Source organism: Trichechus manatus, unplaced genomic scaffold, assembly GCF_000243295.1.
Source record: "Trichechus manatus latirostris isolate Lorelei unplaced genomic scaffold, TriManLat1.0 scaffold00007, whole genome shotgun sequence".
Classification (NCBI taxonomy): Eukaryota; Metazoa; Chordata; class Mammalia; order Sirenia; family Trichechidae; genus Trichechus; species Trichechus manatus.
In genome coordinates, this window is record NW_004443943.1 from 23,526,325 (window position 1) to 23,544,215 (window position 17,891).

The 17,891-nt window shown below is 40.3% G+C and overlaps 1 protein-coding gene across 5 annotated transcripts in view; it reads right to left on the bottom strand.

The window, feature by feature from the left end:
* PIK3AP1 (phosphoinositide-3-kinase adaptor protein 1) overlaps positions 1–17,891 on the bottom strand; it is a 134,044-nt gene that overhangs the window by 102,310 nt on the left and 13,843 nt on the right. The window contains exon 1 of one of the 5 annotated variants that reach the window (XM_023740368.1): positions 12,051–12,853. The exons of the other annotated variants lie outside the window; for them this stretch is intronic. The gene's annotated coding sequence lies outside the window, so the exon portion shown is untranslated. Of the gene's footprint in view, positions 1–12,050; positions 12,854–17,891 lie in introns of those variants that run through there. 5 annotated transcript variants of the gene reach the window in all.

Consider the following 17,891-nt stretch of genomic DNA (forward strand, 5'->3'; position numbering starts at 1 on the left):
GGGTTCAAGGGAGCACACCCACCTGCTGATATAGGTTGGGTTGCAGATATTACTACATACGCATTTGTATATGCTGCATGTATGTTAATATAGACAATAGAACACGCAAGAGGCATAGTCATGGAAACATCCTAGACATAACCAAACACCTCATGGGGCAAAGTTGCTAAGCTTGAGGACTGAGGGCCATAGACTCAGGGGACATCTAAGTCAATTGGCATAACCTAGCTCATAAAGAAAATGTTCTACATCCTACTTTAGTGGGTAGCATCTGGGGTCTTAAAAGCTTGTGAGCAGCCATCTAAGATACAACTGTTGGTCTCATTCCTGCTGGAGCAAAGGAGAGTGAAAAAAACTGAAGACTCAAGGGAGCAAGTAGTCTAAAAGACTAATGGACCACATGAACCACAGCCTACATGACCCCAAGACCAGAAGAACTAGATGGTGCCGGGCTACTACTACCAACTGCTCTGACCAGGATCACAACAGAGGGTTCCGGGCAGAGTGGGAGAAAAATGTAGAACAAAAATCAAATCCATAAAAAAGACCAGATTTGCTGGTCTGATAGAGACTGGAGGAACCCCCAAGACTATGGCCCTAAGACACCTTTCTAACCTGGAACTGAAGCCATTCCTGGAGACCACCTTTCAGCCAAAAGTAAACAGATCTACAAAATAAACAATAACATCCGAGAGGAGCAAGCTCCTTAGATCATTAAATTATATGAGACCAAAAGGGCAAAATCTGTCCAAAAGCAAAGATGAGAAGGCGGAAAGAGATAGGAAAACCAGACGAAAGGTAACGGGGAACCGAGGGCAGAAATGGGGAGAGTGCTGACACATTGACGGGACTGTCACCAACGTCTTGGAACATTCTGTATGCAAATTGTTGAATGGGAAACTGTTTAGCTCTGCAAACCTTCACCTAAAGTATAATTTAAAAAAAAAGAGAGAAAAGCTATGTGCAACATGGGCTCCATTTCTCATTGAAGTAGGATCTATGGAGCCTTGGTGGTATAGTGGCTAAGAGCTTGGCTGCTAACCAAAAGGCCAGCAGCTTGAATCTACCAGCTGCTCCTTAGAAACCCTATGGGGCAGTTCTACTCTGTCCTATAGGTTCACTACGTGTCTGAATCAACTCGACAGCAATAGGTCCTAAATGCCACTCTCACAGCAGGAATCTTTCACTGTTTTGTAGGGACCTCACCCCGTATGCTGCTTCCTCTCCCTCTGCCCTACTACCAAACATCAAGTTCTGCTGATTCTGCTTGCTTTTCAACCCTCCAAAGTGTCCCCTTCTCTCTATTCCCACTGCCTCTGCTCAGCTCAGGCCTGCATTACCTCTCCCCAGAAAAAAAACAAGAGCCTCCTGCCCTGTCTCCAGCCTCCAGCCCTGTTTCCTCAAGGCTACCAGACTGAACTTTCTGACATGCAATTCTGATCATGTCATATCTCGACATGACATCCTTCGATGTCTCCCCATGGCCTTCAAAACAAAGTCTAAGTGCAGATTTACTGGACCCATTGAGACTGGAGGAATCCCCAAGACTATTGCCCTGAGATACTCTTTAAACTTTGAACTAAAACTATCCCTTGAAGTCACCTTTTAGCTAAATAGTAGGTTAACTCATAAAGTAAAGAATAATACCCTTGAGTACTGTGCTCCTTTTAAAAATCATCTATATGATACCAAATGGTCAACAATTACTCTAAAGCATAGAAGAGAAGGTTAGGGGATGTGATACTAGGTTAACGGGAACAGAACAACTAGAATGGAAATAATGACAATGTTGACACAATGTGAAGAATGGAACCAATGTCACTGAACAATATGTGTAGAAATTGTATGGGAAATTGTTGTTTTGCTGTGTACACTTTCACCAAAAATACATTAAAATATATATATTTTAAAAGTCTTAACTGCTTAGATAAATATGAGTCTTTTCAGGATCTGGTCCCCTGCCCCCCAGCTTCCTCTTGAAAGCTCCAGACCTATGGCTCTCAAACTTTAGTGCCCATCCGAATCATCCAAGGGACTTGTTTAAAAGGCATGTTCCCAGTCCACTTCACACAGACATTCTAGTTCATTAGGTAATTGGCAGGGCCCAAGAACATGAATATTTACAAAAATATGCGGTGCAGAATATTTGGTTCTGCATCAAAACCAAAAATACAATTCTGACGCAGGTATCCTTAGGCTCACACTTTGAGAACACCTGATACAGATGGAGTAGAAATGGTACTGAAAGCAAAAAGTTTTGAGACACCATCGAGTGTAATGGTTAACACTAGGGTCTCGGAGCAAAACTGGCTCTCCCTCTTGTCCTCAGGTGACCGTTAGAAAGTAACTTAATGTTTCTGTATCTCATCTGTAAAATGGAGATAATAATAGTATTTGTCTTACAGGTTAAGACCAAATGAGATCATCATTGTAAAATGCTTAGCCAGCATTTAGCACACTGTAAACATTCTACATCTGGTGGCAGTTATTGCTGCTGTTACTGCTGTTATTACCATTATCTCGAAACAAGCAGAAGGCAAACATCACCTGTTTTTCACTGACAGTGTCTAGGTTGCAAGGGAAGGAGCCTGGTAGTGCAAAGAGTTAAGCGCTTTGCTGCTAATCAAAAGATTGGCAGTTCAAACCCACCAAGTGGCTGTGCAGGAGAAAGACCTGGTGATCTCTTCTATAAAGATTACAATAAAAAAAAACCCTATGGGACAGCTTTACTCTGTCACATGGGGTCGCTATGAGTCAAAATTAACTTGATGGTACCTAACAACAACAGGTTGCAAGGGACTTTAGGGACTCCTTCAGCATCTCTGACAGATGTTTATCCTCTTAGACTGAAGACTTCCAGTAACAGAGCTCCAGCCACCACCTCCCGAGGCAGTTGGCTCCAAGCCATTCTAGGTGTCAACGTTCTTCCTTAGGTCCAGCAGAATTCTGCTTGTCAGGTACTGCTGTCCATGAATCCTAATGTGCCCTCTGGAGCATCATCTAATGCCACTATTTCCACATTGCAATCTTTAAAATGTTTCATGTAATTATCATGTCTGTCCTTGGTATTTTCCTCTTTAGGAAGATGGCAAAGTATAGCAGGTGAAACTCCGAGTTCAGAGTTGGAGGTGCGGGATTTTGTCTCTAACCTGCTAGGTATCCTTGGGCAAGGCACATGACAACTCGGAGCCTCAGTTTTCACCCCGGCTCAAAATTCCGTAATTCTATAATTAAACACCCCCATTTTTTTTCCTGTCTTCCTCAGGCTCCAGCATGTATCCAGATCCCTGAGTGTGGCCGTCGTCTATTGTTCTGTTTAGAACAGCAATCACCCTTGGAGAAATTCTTTTTTTTTTTTTTTTAATCTCTTATTGTGATAAACTATATATCACACAAAATTTGCCATTTTAACTGTACAATTCAGTGGCATTAATTATATTCACAATGTTGTGCAACCATCACATTACCTATTTCAAAACTTTTTAATCAACTGAAAGCCTGTAATCATTAAGCAGTAACTCCCCGTCTCCCCTTCCCCCACCCCCTGGTAACCTCTAATTTACTTTCTCTATGCATCGGCCTACTCTAGATATTTCATATCAGTGGAATTATACAACATTAGTCCTTTTGTGCCTGGTTTATTTCGCTTAGCATAATGTTTTCAAGGTTCCTCCATGTCGTAGCCAGTATCAGAACTTCATTTCTTTTATGGCTGAATAATATTCCATTGTATGTACATAGCACATTTTGTTTATTCATCCATCTGTTGGTGGACACTTGGGTCATTTCCACCTTTTGGCTATTGTGAAAAATGCTGCAATGAATACTGGGGTACATGAATATTGGCGCACAAGTATCTCTTTGAGTCTTTGCTTTCAAGTCTTTTTGGCATATACCCAGGAGTAGAGTTGTGGGTTACATGGTAATTTTATTTTAGCTTTTTAAGGAACTGCCAAACTGTTTTCCACAGCAGCTGCATCATTTTACATTCCTAACAGCAATATATGAGGGTTCCAATTTATCCACATCCTCGCCAACACTTATTTTCTGTTTTTTTGTTAACAGCCACCCTGTTGTGTTAGTTGCTATGGAGTCAATTCCTAGTCACGGTGACCATTCTAGTAGGTGTGAAGTGGTATTTCATTGTTCTCTCTCTCTGTGCTCTCACCAAGAATGACAGATAGTGTGAATGTTCTTAATGCCACTGAATTGTATACTTAACAATGGTTAAAATGGTAAATTTTATGTTATATCTATTTGACCACAGGAGAAAAAAATTGAACAATATAATACATAATGATTAAGAGGAAGCCTCGAGAAAACTGTAACAGTCAAATACACTATGAATTATATTTTAATAAAGCTGTTAAAAAAAGTCAGATGTGAACTGAGGGATGTTATATTGTGCTAGCATAAAATTTTATCACAAAAATGTACTCAATCCCAGTCCACCCTTCAGCCAAAGATGAAATAGGCCCATAAAATAAAATGAGACTAAAGGGGCACACCAGCCCAGGGGCAAGGACTACAAGGCAGGAGGGGGCAGGAAAGCTGGTAATAGGGAACCCAAGGTTGAGAAGGGGTTGTTAACCAATGTCATAAAATACAATATGTGTACTAATTGTTTAATGAGAAGCTAGTTTGTTCTGTAAACCTTTATCTAAAGTACAATAATTTAAAAAAAACAATATTCAGAACAGCATTGTAACAGTTGTACAATAAAAAATAAATTTTAGTTGTACAATAAAAATAAACAAAAAAATGTACTCAATCCCTCTTGCATAAAACCAAGCAACATTTGATTCTGCCTTTGTGTTGCTTAAAATTAGCATATAGCTGAAAATTATAGTCAAAGCTGTATTAATAAGATAAAATTAATTTATTCTCTTAATTTTTAGGGTTTTTTCCAAAATAAAGTCCCAGTCAAAATTTTGTAATATTTACTCTGAAAATTTGACCCCTGCTCTAAGTGTATCCACTTTAAGCTACCTTTTCCCAGGATTAGTTGTCCTCGGATTATGAGGGCCTCCTAAACTTGTGTTGCTGCCATTGTTGCAACTTTTATCCATTGCTCCTTGCCCTGCTCACTGCAGAAACACAGAAAAGGGCTTGCCCCTCTGCTTTACCACCCGGCAGGCCTTCAAAATTCTAAAGACAGTTCTAATGGTTCCATTAAAACTTCTCTTTTCAGGGATAAGCTCATTTCTTTCAACCATTTCTCATCTGACAAGATTTGAAATTCCCTCATTCATTCCATTCAGTCACTCATTCAACAATTTATTGAGGGCCTGCTATGTGTCAAGCACTGTTCTAGGCACTGGGGATATAGCAGTGAGCAAAGGCCCTGCTCTCCTGAGGCTTACTTTCTATTGAAGGGATAATAAACAAAAATAAATAAATAAAATGAGTGGATGGATTGATGGATGGATGGATGGATACTTATATGTGGTCTACCAGCCTCCTGTTGAAACGGCGACTAGTTCTCTAGGTAAGCTGATGGCAGGATAGAGCAGAAGTCTTTTCTCTGACTCCAATACTTCTGTTCATAAACATTCATGTGGTATTTACTTTTTTGGAGGTGTTCTTGTACAGTCGTTCAATTATTTTCTTGGACCCCTGAGCAGGATTTTATATTGATCCTTAATAATTTTTAACTTATCTTTAATTGTTCCTTCCAACCAACACACATTTAGATAATCTAGAATGTGAAACTTTCAAACTTTGGGAGTATATCAATACATACACATCAGTATCACTGTTGTCTACAAACTTAAAGAAAGAGGTAAAACGCTAATTTTTGAAATTATGAGCACTTTAATAAAATTGCTCTAAACTTTTAGCAAGTCCTAATCATTATTCTGAGAAGATGACTGCTCAGTCTGGAAGCCATTGTTAACTTGGACTCTGTGAACGGATTACCACTAAATAGCCAAGTGCAGAATATTTGCTATAACTATAAGCCAGGTCTTTTCTCTCTTCTAAGATGGATACCCAGGAAATTCATTCTTTCCTTAATGTATGCTGTAAGGAGCTATGAAAGAGGGCCCCAAGATACCTCAGGTCTCTTTATTATTCAAAGGGAGCTCCCTGACTTCTTCATGCTGTTATTATGTGCTGTCGAGTCGGTTCTGACTCATAGCAACCCTATGTACAACCGAACAAAACATTGCCCAGTCCTGCACCATCCTCACAATCATTGCTATGGTTGAGCCCATCGTTGCAGCCACTGTGTCAATCTATCTTGTTGAGGCTATTCCTCTCTTTCACTGACCCTCTACTTTATCAAGCATGATATCCTTCTCCAGGGACTGGTCCCTCCTGATAACATGTCCCAAATATGGGAGACGAAGTCTCACCATCCTTGCTTCTAAGGAGCATTCTGGCTGTACTTCTTCCAAGACAGATATGTTCATTCTTCTCGAAGTCCATGGTATATTCAATATTCTTAGCCAACACCATGGTTCAAATGCATCATAATACTAAGTACTTAAGTAATTAACAGAACAACTACCCATTTAAGGTCTCTCTTCCGTTAGGACTAGGACACAAACTAGGCGAGGGCAGGGGCTGAGTCTGACTGCTTCACCACGTTTCCCCAGGGCCTTGCGCAGTGCCACACCCATGCCAGGTACTCAGTACAGCTTTTTAACTTATAAACATAAGTTAACAGCCTCATCTCTTTTGTTATCTCTGCAACACTAGGCAAGTCATCTAACTCCTCTGGGCCCTACTTCGTTCATTTTAAACAAAAGGCGCTGGGCCAGATGATTCTAAAGGTTCCTTGTCTAATGTTAATATTCTATATTTCCATGTTGTTGACTCAGTGGCTCCCTGCCTCAGTTTTCCCATCAGAGACTCTCAAGTTAGATTGTTCCAGAGTATGGGCAAGTTTTAATCACAGGAACATACCTGGCCATGGACAATGTTTAAGGATTTCTGTAATCTATGAGACTCTGAATTCAAGTGACTACAAAATAAAAATAAACATTCATGCTGCCAAATTACTATACAATTATTTTGACATTACATTTCTCCTGAAAAATCTCTACTATACAGTCGAATACCTTCTCTGGCAACAAACCAATACTTTCAGAATGGTGTTCAGGAGTTTTAGGAAATGAAAGGAGGATCTGGTTCAGAATAAGTAACAGGTTGGCTCTGTTTATGAGGAGCCCTGGTGGTACAGTAGTTAAAGCTCTTCCCTGCTAACTGAAAGGTCAGTGGTTCAAATCTACCAGCTGCTCTGTGGGAGAAAGATGTGGCAGTCTGCTTCCATAACGATTTATAGCCTTGGAAAACTTATAAGGCAGTTTGTTCTACTCTGTCCTATAGGGTCACTATGAGTCGGAATTAACTCGACAACAGTAGGTTTCATTCTTTTGGTGTTTGGCTCTTTTTGGAATATTAAATGCCATATCCTGCAACAGATATGTTTTCTCACATTTTATATGCTCATAAAAAATGAGTCAACTGTTAATCCTAAGATTATCCTACTGCTAGTTTTGATGAATGTCCTAACTTATTGCAAGCTTTAACGAATGTTACAGCCTCAAACATTAGCTGAATGTGTAAAAGGAAATTTATTTTAGTACAATTTAAGACTAGAGCATTTCATCATCAGCCTTCCCCCTATTTCCTGTGTTATCAGATGTTAGAGACAGCCAGCAGTCAGTTTGTGAAAATAGCAACTTGTAGACAAAATATGCATTCTTTTTCAAATGAGAACTTAGCATGGATCTAAACTTGTAAGAGAGATGGGGAAGATGCACATATTCAGAAGGATAAACTCAGAAAGAAAAAAAAGTATCAAGGAATTCTCAAAACGACTAAACCAATTCTAGGGATCGCCTCCAAACTCTACATATTTCTTCACTTTAATGATCTTCTTCAAAAAGGACACACCCAATCTAATCTCTGCTACTAGTAGACACCCCCCACCCCGCTCCCGCCAAGGAGCTAACAATCCTAATTATTAACTAGCTTCAGTAATGGCATACCTGATTCTTTTGTGGCATAGGTTGTCATATCTGGTACATTTTTAAGTGCAGACACAGAGAAAAGGATGTACTCTGTAGAGCTTGACTTACTTTGAATAAACCTGAAGAATTTTCTGTTTAGGCACACTCTGGTTATATGCTCCATGGAAATGGTTGACAGTTCAAACGGCAGTAGCAGTGCAGGCCCCTAAGAGGCATGTTCATGGCAGGAATATCTTTTTCTCCAATTGGGATATTTGAAATGGGCCCAAGAGTAAGGAAACATGGATAACAACCCATGGATGCACCCATCTCTCCATTTACCCATCCAGCCACCATTTACTAGATACCTACCACACACAAAACATTGTCAGTGGAGACTAATATTTTTTTAAACATGAACATTGTAAAAACAAAAATTGTCTCCAAATGTTTTCCCCATAGAAAAGGTAATTTTATCCATGATTGATTTTGCTCATTTCTCTGCCTCTTAGAAAACCAAGTGTTCTCTACTTAAGTCTAAATTTTACCAAACTGGCTAAATTAGGAAGTTTTCTACCCAGAAGTCCATATAACAAGCCTATTGTAGTTTCAATATTCTCTGCAACGGGTGGCTCAAGAGTCATTTACAGTATAAATCATCCTATTTCCCGGACCATTTCAGACACACTCTCGGTCATGTGAATGGCTGGTGGAAACTAAATTGAAGAGCTGTGAAAACATCCTGCAATAATAGGGAAATTAACAGACCCATTCTGTCATGCATATTTGCCCCTCATTTCCATTGCCCCCATCATCTTCCTGTGAGCCCACATCCACAAATATACATACAGACCATAATAACAGTATATATAAAATGTTAAATATATACATTCTTTCATTCCCACACAGGTAATGGTATAATATTATATTCTCCTAAGGCTGAACTTGGGCTAATGTTCATAAACAGAAAGCCATTGTCAATATGTCATTTAAAGTTCTGTTTAAAACTCTGTTGCAAAGGATAATTTGTTAGCTGGAATAACACCCTAAGCCTTGATGGGATTTAGAAAAGTAATAGATTGAGACCCAGCAATGAAATTCAAGGTATGTAAAATCATACGCACCTGGAGTTATACAATTTCATGGCTAGGAAAGCCTGAGATACCATCTTGTATTCCCTCAGCATTTTAAAGAGAAGAAAAACTGAACCAGGATGGGCGAGTGACTTGCCCAAGGTGACACAACAGTTAGTGTCAGAGTCTGTGAAATATAAGCCCATATTCTCTTACTGGCTGTCATAAAAATCATAGTAACCTAAGAAGACACCATTCCAAATTCAAGATGAGTCAAATTCCATTTGACGAGGGTCAAAATATGATTCAGTGATAAGTAAGCTGTTCCCTCTTTACCGCCATTAGACTATACTGAGTGAGCGATAGTGCAGACATTATAGCAATTTAACACCAACTAATATCACGTTGCTTTCCCTTACCCAGAAGGCTCGTCTAATGAAGCCGGAGGAAAAAGGCCAAGGAGTACGCACAGGCAGAGAAGCTTAACCTGAAGCTCAACCTACTTGGATTAGCTGGGTGTAAGCCCAATGCCTTCTTCCAGATCCATATAATCCTCATTTTTCTCCTTTCAAAATTCCTAACTGAAAGTAAAACATGAGCATAGTAGAAAAAACTAAAACATTGGAGAAATTTCTAAAACCAAAAGTTCAAAACGTCTTCCATTCTCCCAAAAGTAACCACTATCAACAGTTTCTTGTGTATCCTCCCAGGAAAAAAAAAAAGTTATGCATATACCAGTATTTTTTTAAGTGTGGACAAAGAGAAAAGGGTATACTCTAGAAAGCCTATCTTGCTTTGAATAAACTTAAAGAATTTTCTGTTTAGACACACTCTGATCATGTGACCTAATATATTACATACATCCTTTTAAAATACATATCTAAGTAACATTATACCATACACACTCTTCTGTATCTTAGTTTTTTTCCCTTAATAAATCTTGGCAAATTTTCCATATCAGCTCATAAGAGTGCTGCCTGGTTCTTTCTGAAGGCTGCATGGTATTTCATTGAGTGAATATAACAATAATCTATTTAACTGGGCCATGGCCCAACAGTGATCGTTTGAAGGGCAAACAAGCAACCTGGTTTGTTCTGTCTTAACATAGGCTGCCAGAGGCTTAGTCTTATTACTCACAGTGAAAAATTGGTCACTTCAAGGACAGAAACCACATTGTTAATCAAAGCTAATTTTGTCCTAACTGATGTTGTACTTCTAGAGCCTGGGAATATAACTAAACAAGGTGACAAAATATAGAAAGGGACAAAGAAAGGGGAGAAATGGGAAAGAAAAACAGGAAAGAGAAGATCAGTGATGGAAGAAATAAAAGAAAATTAAAAGGTGTTAACAATGGACCGGCATCTGGCAGACACTCCTTTTTGAATGAACGACCGACTGAATGAATGAATAAAGAAACCAGCATAGGCATAGTTTCAACACATATGACACTTAATATATTAAAATATTAACTAATATGGCCCCAATTCTCTGAAAAGTAAGCACCCTTCTTGAGTTACACTGTCTAATATGGTAGCCACTAGCCACATATGGCTATTGAACATTTGACATGTGTGCTGTAAGTGAAAAATACACATCGAATTTCAAAGACTTACTATAAAAAAGGATGCAAAATATCTCATTAATAATTTTTATATTGATGATATGTTGAAATGAGAATACTGTAGACACGCTGGGTTAAGTAAACCATATTGTTAAAATTAATTTCAGCTATTTCGTTTTACTCTTTCTAATGTGGCTACTAGAGTATTTAAAATTTTACATGTGGTTTGCATTACATATCTTTCGGACAATGTTGGGCTAGAATGTAGACACCATTACTGCAGTGACTGTATCTGTCATTCCCTGCCTTTCCAGCACAGGGCCTTGAAAATAGTAGATGCCCAATAAACACCCACCAGATGAGAGGCTGGCTTAGTGTCTAGATAAGACAATGCCTAGGGCTTCAACTAGCAGGAGGCCCTTTCCCTTATCCTGGCTCCAATGGAAAAGCATCTGTGTGACTTTGGAAAAGTCAATGAACATGCCTGGGCCTTGTTTTCATAGGACAGTTGCACGGACCAAATGAAAAGATGTAAAAGCTATTAACATGAAAGGGCTTTGAAAGGATAAAGTAGATGTCAGGTCCATCTTCAGTTCTAGTGTTCTCTTCTAGCAAATGTCCTAGGAGAAGCAGGATGTAAAAAATACCAAAGTAAGAGGGTAAGAAATTAACTGATAAAATTCATACGTCTGATGTTTCCATTCAGCACAGACTAGAAAATTTAGACAAAGACAGGTGCAAACTTGAGATTCTCCCACTAGCGGAAGCTTTAGCATTCATCACTCTTTTTTTTTCACTGCATCTCACCAACCACAGTTGACAATGGGACTTGCAGAAACTTTCCTTGAGGGACCACAGAAAGTCTAATATAAGCTGGGAGGAGAAGGCCATCTCTGGGGATGAAGGAGCAGGGGTGGCCAGGTTCACTCTCCCACCTGGGACTCCCAGCTTTGTGGGAAATACGTAATCCTGGGGGAATCTGAGGCCTAGGGGGAAAAGTTCCATGGGCACAAAAATCAACCATAGGCATTGTTAATTGCTCTAGGCAGAGCTGTTAGTGAGCCATGCAGTTAGGAGAGTGAACATCCCTTGTTCTAAATAGCGGGCAGGGGACCTGGCAGAGGAAATCCAAATGATCCTTGGAAGGGCTGTAGCTTTCAGCGACACTGGGAAGGAGTTCATATCCTTCCCCAGATCAAAGATCATTTCAAAAGGAGGACTAGATGAAACCTGCCTCCTTCAGCAGGGGGCTTTTAAGGAATGGCAATAGACTCCCGAGGAGTCAACTGCAGAGTCAGGACTAACCCATAGCACAGAAAGAGCAAACCCAACAACCCACAGCCACAAGGCAGGAGGACAGCAGAACAAAAATAGTCGACTTCAAGAGGCCCAAGGTCAGATTCTCCCCTTGGCCTCTGCAAGGCACTACAGAAGCCCCAGAAGCCGTGGATGACTTACCATCTGCAGGGCCACCACACCAAGGAGAGTGCAGCGACTTCCCCTTTGCTACAAGGTTCTCACTACCTTCCCCTCTCTAAAGGCTGCCGCCTGTGACGTGCAAGCAAGTCATGCCATGGCCAAGCTCTGAGCCCCTGGGACCATTGCCCAGGGCCTGAGCTCCTGCCAGTTCCTCCAACCACAAACCAAAGGGCAGGACATCGGGCACCTGTGCAGCAGAACCAACTCAGGAAGCTGTTTGAAATTCATATTCCTGTGCCCATGCCCCAAGATTCTGGCTCAGTAGGTGTGGGGTGGGGTCCAGGCACCTGTGTTTTTAACAAGCTGCACAGGCAACAGTGAGGCTCAGCTTGACTTGGAAATCTTCGGACCAGAGAACTCAGGGAAAAGTTTTCCCTGATCCTTTCTCTTCCATGAGCTTTCTTCATACCCCTTGTCTCAGTGTGGAAGAGGAGGGTGGGGAGGGAAGACTGAGAGGAAAAGCAAGGCAAAGTAGAAGGTATTCTGAAGTCTGAAGCCCTAGGTTCCAAAGTGATCTGTTCCCAGTCCTTATGTAAGTCATTTAACCCTTCTGAGCCTCAGTTTCCTCATCTGTAAAATGGTCATAAAACCATCTACTCCCTCAGGGTTATGGGAGGAATAAATGTACATAGAGTGCCCAACACACTAAACAAAGTAACTGTCTTAAGAAGTAGTCATCTTATTAGTAGCTCTTTCCGTGAAGGGAAGGAAGGGTGTGGGGCAGTTCTCCATATGACCATTTCTCTTTTTATTGTGGTAAAATATAAAATGAAACATTTGCCAATTCAACGATTTTTACATGTACAATTCAGTGACATTGATTACGTTCATCATGCTGTACAACCATCACCACTATCCTTTTCCAAATTATTCCGTCACCATTAACAGAAACTCAGTGCCCCCTAAGCAATGACTCTCGCTTTCCCCCTTACACTCCTGGTAGCCACTAATAAACTTCGGTCTCCATATATTTGCCTATTTCCCAGATGAGTATTTTTGCAAGAGAAATTGCAAATGTAGATAGTGGACTTAACCAGGCGTGCAGGGAAGAAAAAAACTAAACTGCAACAACAAAAAATACGGTAAGGAAGGCAATGGATTCAGGTTACATGGGCTGAGTGAGAGATGCTCAGAGCAGGCATGTCACCCTGTCTCTGGGGGCTCCACAGAGACGTGAGCGGGAGGAAATCAACAGAGATTCAGCAAGATTTAGGTAAAGCCTGCATGAAGATGTATTGCAACATTATTTATGAAAAAGAAAAACTAGAAATAACCTAAGGGCTTGTTTTCAACATTATAATGAACATATATTACTTTATTTCAGGCAAACAGTTTCTTTTTAAATGTAGGGAAAGATTCTGGAATCCATTTGATTAGCTGAAAGCATTTTTAAATATCCTGAATTTTTTTCTTCTAAACTCTAGTTTAATATTCAGATTAGAACATTCATAACAAAAACTAAAAACCAAAACCAAACCCACTGCTGTCGAGTCAATTCCGACTCATAGCAACCCTATAGGACAGAGCAGAACTGCCCCATAGGGTTTCCAAGGAGCACCTGGTGGATTCCAACTGCCGACCTGTTGGTTAGCAGCTGAACTCTTCACCACTATGCCAGCAGGGTTTATCCCTCCCAATTTTTCCCATACATTACAATTTTTTGAATACCATTAGAACTTCTGAAGTACAAAGAGGATGGTTAGGGGTGGGGGAAGTCGGAGAGAAAATAATGCATATAAAGACACTGACAAGATCTCCAGTGTGATACTGAGTAAATATTGTGAAGTTTAGTTTAGTGCTCCTCCCCTCAATGCACGTACACACACAACCCATGATGAGGAAGACTTTTGAAATAAAAGTCAGTATCACCCATGGAGTCCTTTCCCACACAGTCTAATAGAATCTATTTTTGTATCCCAGTGAGATTTACAGCAAAGAATAGAGCTCCAGTAAAAAGAGGAAATAATTTCTGTGCTGTACCTGAAGCTTTCTCACTTCCTTATTTTAAAATAATCATTCAACAAGTCCAAAAAATTCAGAAAACAATACAGCCTTCTACACACTGGGTATATATCACTGCAGACATTTTGGAACTAAACTGAATTAGTTAAAAGGTTCTGGATAATTTACCAACTTCTTAGAAAACTTTTAACGATATAGCATCGGGGGCTGGAAGAAACCTTCAAACTCATCTGGTCCAACCCCATCATTTTGCAGATTAAGATCTTGGGAAGTAAACTGGCTGCTCCAACATACTGAAGACTCTAATTAAAACATCTGCTCAATTTTAAGTTGGCTGACAAATTTGGAGAGGGAGGTAGGGTATAAAAACTCCAAAACATTTTTTAGTGGAATAGCAACTATAATGAACAAGCCTATTAAATGAAGAAGCAGTACTACCCCCCAACTCCAATGTCAGGACCATTTATGTCTGGAAAACTGAGAGATTAAAAATTGCCGAAGCTGAAGGGGGAGTCATTGCCTAGGAAGCACTGAGCTGCAGTTAAGGACAATGGAAAAATTTGGAAATGGATAGTGGTGATAGTTGCACTACATGAAGAATGTAATTATGTCAGTGAATTCTATGTCTAAAAAATGTTGAAATGGCAAATGTTCTGTTACATATATATTTTACCATAATTTTTTAAAAATGTCACACTAACACAGTGATGAATCGTTGAGTACAGGTACCGGAAGAGAACACAGGAGCTCTACAATGAAGTCTATTGGCCTGAGCCCTAGACAATGGCCTAATTTTGCATGAAGACTGATGAGTGTCCAGGAGCTGCCAAGGTGTTGGTGTTTCCATTTCCAGAAAAGTAGAGATTTAGGAAAATGGTCCCCCTATGACAGGTAGATGGTCACTGAGCTGACATGGAGGAATAGTTTAGACCCTTGCTTGCTACTCAGTGGTCTCCAGACCAGCAGCATCAGCAACAGCATCATCTGGGAGCTTATTAAAAATGCAGAAACTTGGGCCCCACCCCAGACCTACAGAATCAGAATATGCACATTGACAAAACCCCCAGGACTTCCAAGGCACATGAAAGTTTGGGAGGCACCGGTTTAGATAATGCAGTAGCAAAATAAAGTGTAACTGCCTACCCGTAACCACTTTTACCGCCACCCTGTCAGCTGGTCATACTGTGGTGGCTTGTGTGTTGCTATGATGCTGGAAGCTATGCCACTGGCATTTCAAATACCATCAGGGTCACCCATGGTGGACAGGTTTCAGTGGAGGTTCCCGACTAGGAAGAAAAAGGCCTGGCAATCTACTTCTATAAATTAGCCAATGGAAACCTTACGGATCACAACAGAATATTGCTCAGTACAATGCTGGAAGATGAGCCCCCTAGTTTGGCTGGAAGGGACTACACAACGCTGCGGCAATGGATGCAAACACACAACCAGGCAATGTTTCATTCTGTTATACACAAGGTTGCCATGAGTCAGAGCCAACTCCACGACCACTAACAACAGCAATCACCACTTTTAATCTATGTTTCTGGGATAATTATCTCCTCTACTACTTTCTACTCTCTAAAGCTTTTGATCTTTAAGTCTCGTTTTAAATTTTAAATGGTCTCAGCGAACATTCTAAGTAGTCATGTTTTTTGAAAGGTACCTCGAAGTTAAGGGGAAAAAATATATGTTTATAAATATGCTGGTAGCTTTCTCATTTTAAAGGGTTACGTAGATGAGGAACCGAGATCTTTTTTCCTGCTAGGATTCTGCGGGGGTCACAGTAGGAACATGACTAGCATTTCTGCGGCTGGGACTTAGAAACTTGAAGGAGGACGTGGTAAAGGAAGAAAACTGGATTCGGAATAAAAATGTGTTTCTGCTGAAGAAGAGGAACTTCATGTAAGAGAATTTTATTATGGAAAAAAAAAAAGCTCTAAAGGTCACATGGTCCTACCATGGTTCCAAAGCTGAGTTTCTCTGTGACACATCTGCAGTCTCTGCTCACATACTTCCAGTGATGTGCTGCTCACCACCCCCAAAGACAATTCATTCCATCTTTGCTTCGCTCTAATTGTTAGAAGGTTTTTCCTGAAATTTATTTCCCCAATGCTTTCCATAACCCCACAACTATTGTTCCCATTGTTAGTTCATCCCCATTACCAATTTTTTATTACATTTTCCATTGAGAATTTTTTTAAAAACAGCAAGTCAAATAAACAAGCTTCATGTATTTATTTCTCACAAGAATGAGGCAGTTTGTGGTAGTGGGATGTGTGAAAATTCGATTTTTTTTGCTTTTATTTTGAGGTGCCTTAGGAAACACCCATATGTACAAGAAAAACCAAACCCATCGCCATCGAGTTGATTCCAACTCATAGCGACCCTATAGGACGGAGTAGAACTGCCCCATAGCGTTTCCAAGGAGAGGCTGGTAGATTCGAACTGCTGACCTTTTGGTTAGCAGCTGAGCTCTTAACTACTGTGCCACCAGGGCTCCATATATACAAGAGGAGTATTAAAATAAAGATAAACCATCATGTTATAGAGAATGTAACTAAGGATGTTGTTATGGATTGAATTTTGTCACCCCAAAACATGTGTTGGAATCCTAACCCTTATTCCTGTGGATATAAACCTGTTTAGAAATAGAGATTTCTTCATTATGCTAATGAGGGCATACCAATATAGGTGTGTCCTAAACCTAATCACTTCTAAGTTATAAAAAGAACAGATTAGACACAGACACAGGCACATACTGGGAAAGACAGATGCCATGTGAGGATCACCAAGGAACCAAGGAGCCTCTGGGGCTACCAACAAAGAAAGAATCAACAAGTCTACCCACTTGTGGTATTTGTGTTACAGCAGCACTAGTTAGCTAAGACAGACATAATTATACCAGAAACCTCGCTTAGGGATAGTACTATCCTTAAACACTGTTTTAGCCCTAAGCTTCCTGGGAGTCAAAGCAGGTATGAAATGAGGCAAGGAGGTGATATTTCAAAATGTTTGAGACTCTCTGGCCTAGGAGAGTCATAGGTTATTAGCCCTGGAAGGTGTCTTGTTGTTTTTGTTGTTATTGTTAGGTGCTATCGAGTCAGTTCCAACTCACAGCAACTCTATGTACAACAGAGTGAAACACTGCTCAGTCTTGCATCATCCTTACAATTGTTGTTATGCTTGAGCCCATTGCTGCAGCCACTGTGTCAGCCCATCTTGTTGAGGGTCTTCCTCTTTTTCATTGACCCTCTACTTTACTAAACATGTCCTTCTCCAGGGACTGGTCCCTCCTGATAACATGTCCAAAGTACGTGAGACAAAGTCTCACCATCCTTGCTTCTAAAGAGCATTCTGGCTGTACTTCTTCCAAGACAGACCTGTTCGTTCTTCTGGCAGTCCATGGTATATTCAATATTCTTTGCCAACACCATAATTCAAAGGCATCAATTCTTATCTCGTCTTCCTTATTCATTGTCCAGCTTTCGCGTGCATATGAGGTGACTGAAAATATCATAGCTTGGGTCAGGCGCACCTTACTCCCCAAAGTGACATCTTTACTTTTCAACACTTTAAAGAGGTCTTTTGTAACACGTTTGCCCAATACAATACATCATTCAATTTCTTGACTGCTGCTTCCATGGGTGTTGACTGTGGATACAAGTAAAATGAAATCCTTGACAACTTCAATATTTTCTCCATTTATGATGTTGCTTATTGGACCAGTTGTGAGGATTTTTTGTTTTATGATAAGGAGGCAATCCATACTGAAGGCTGTAGTCTTTGATCTTCATCAGTAAGTGCTTCAAGTCCTCTTCACTTCAGCAAGCAAGGTTGTGTCATCTGCATATCACAGGT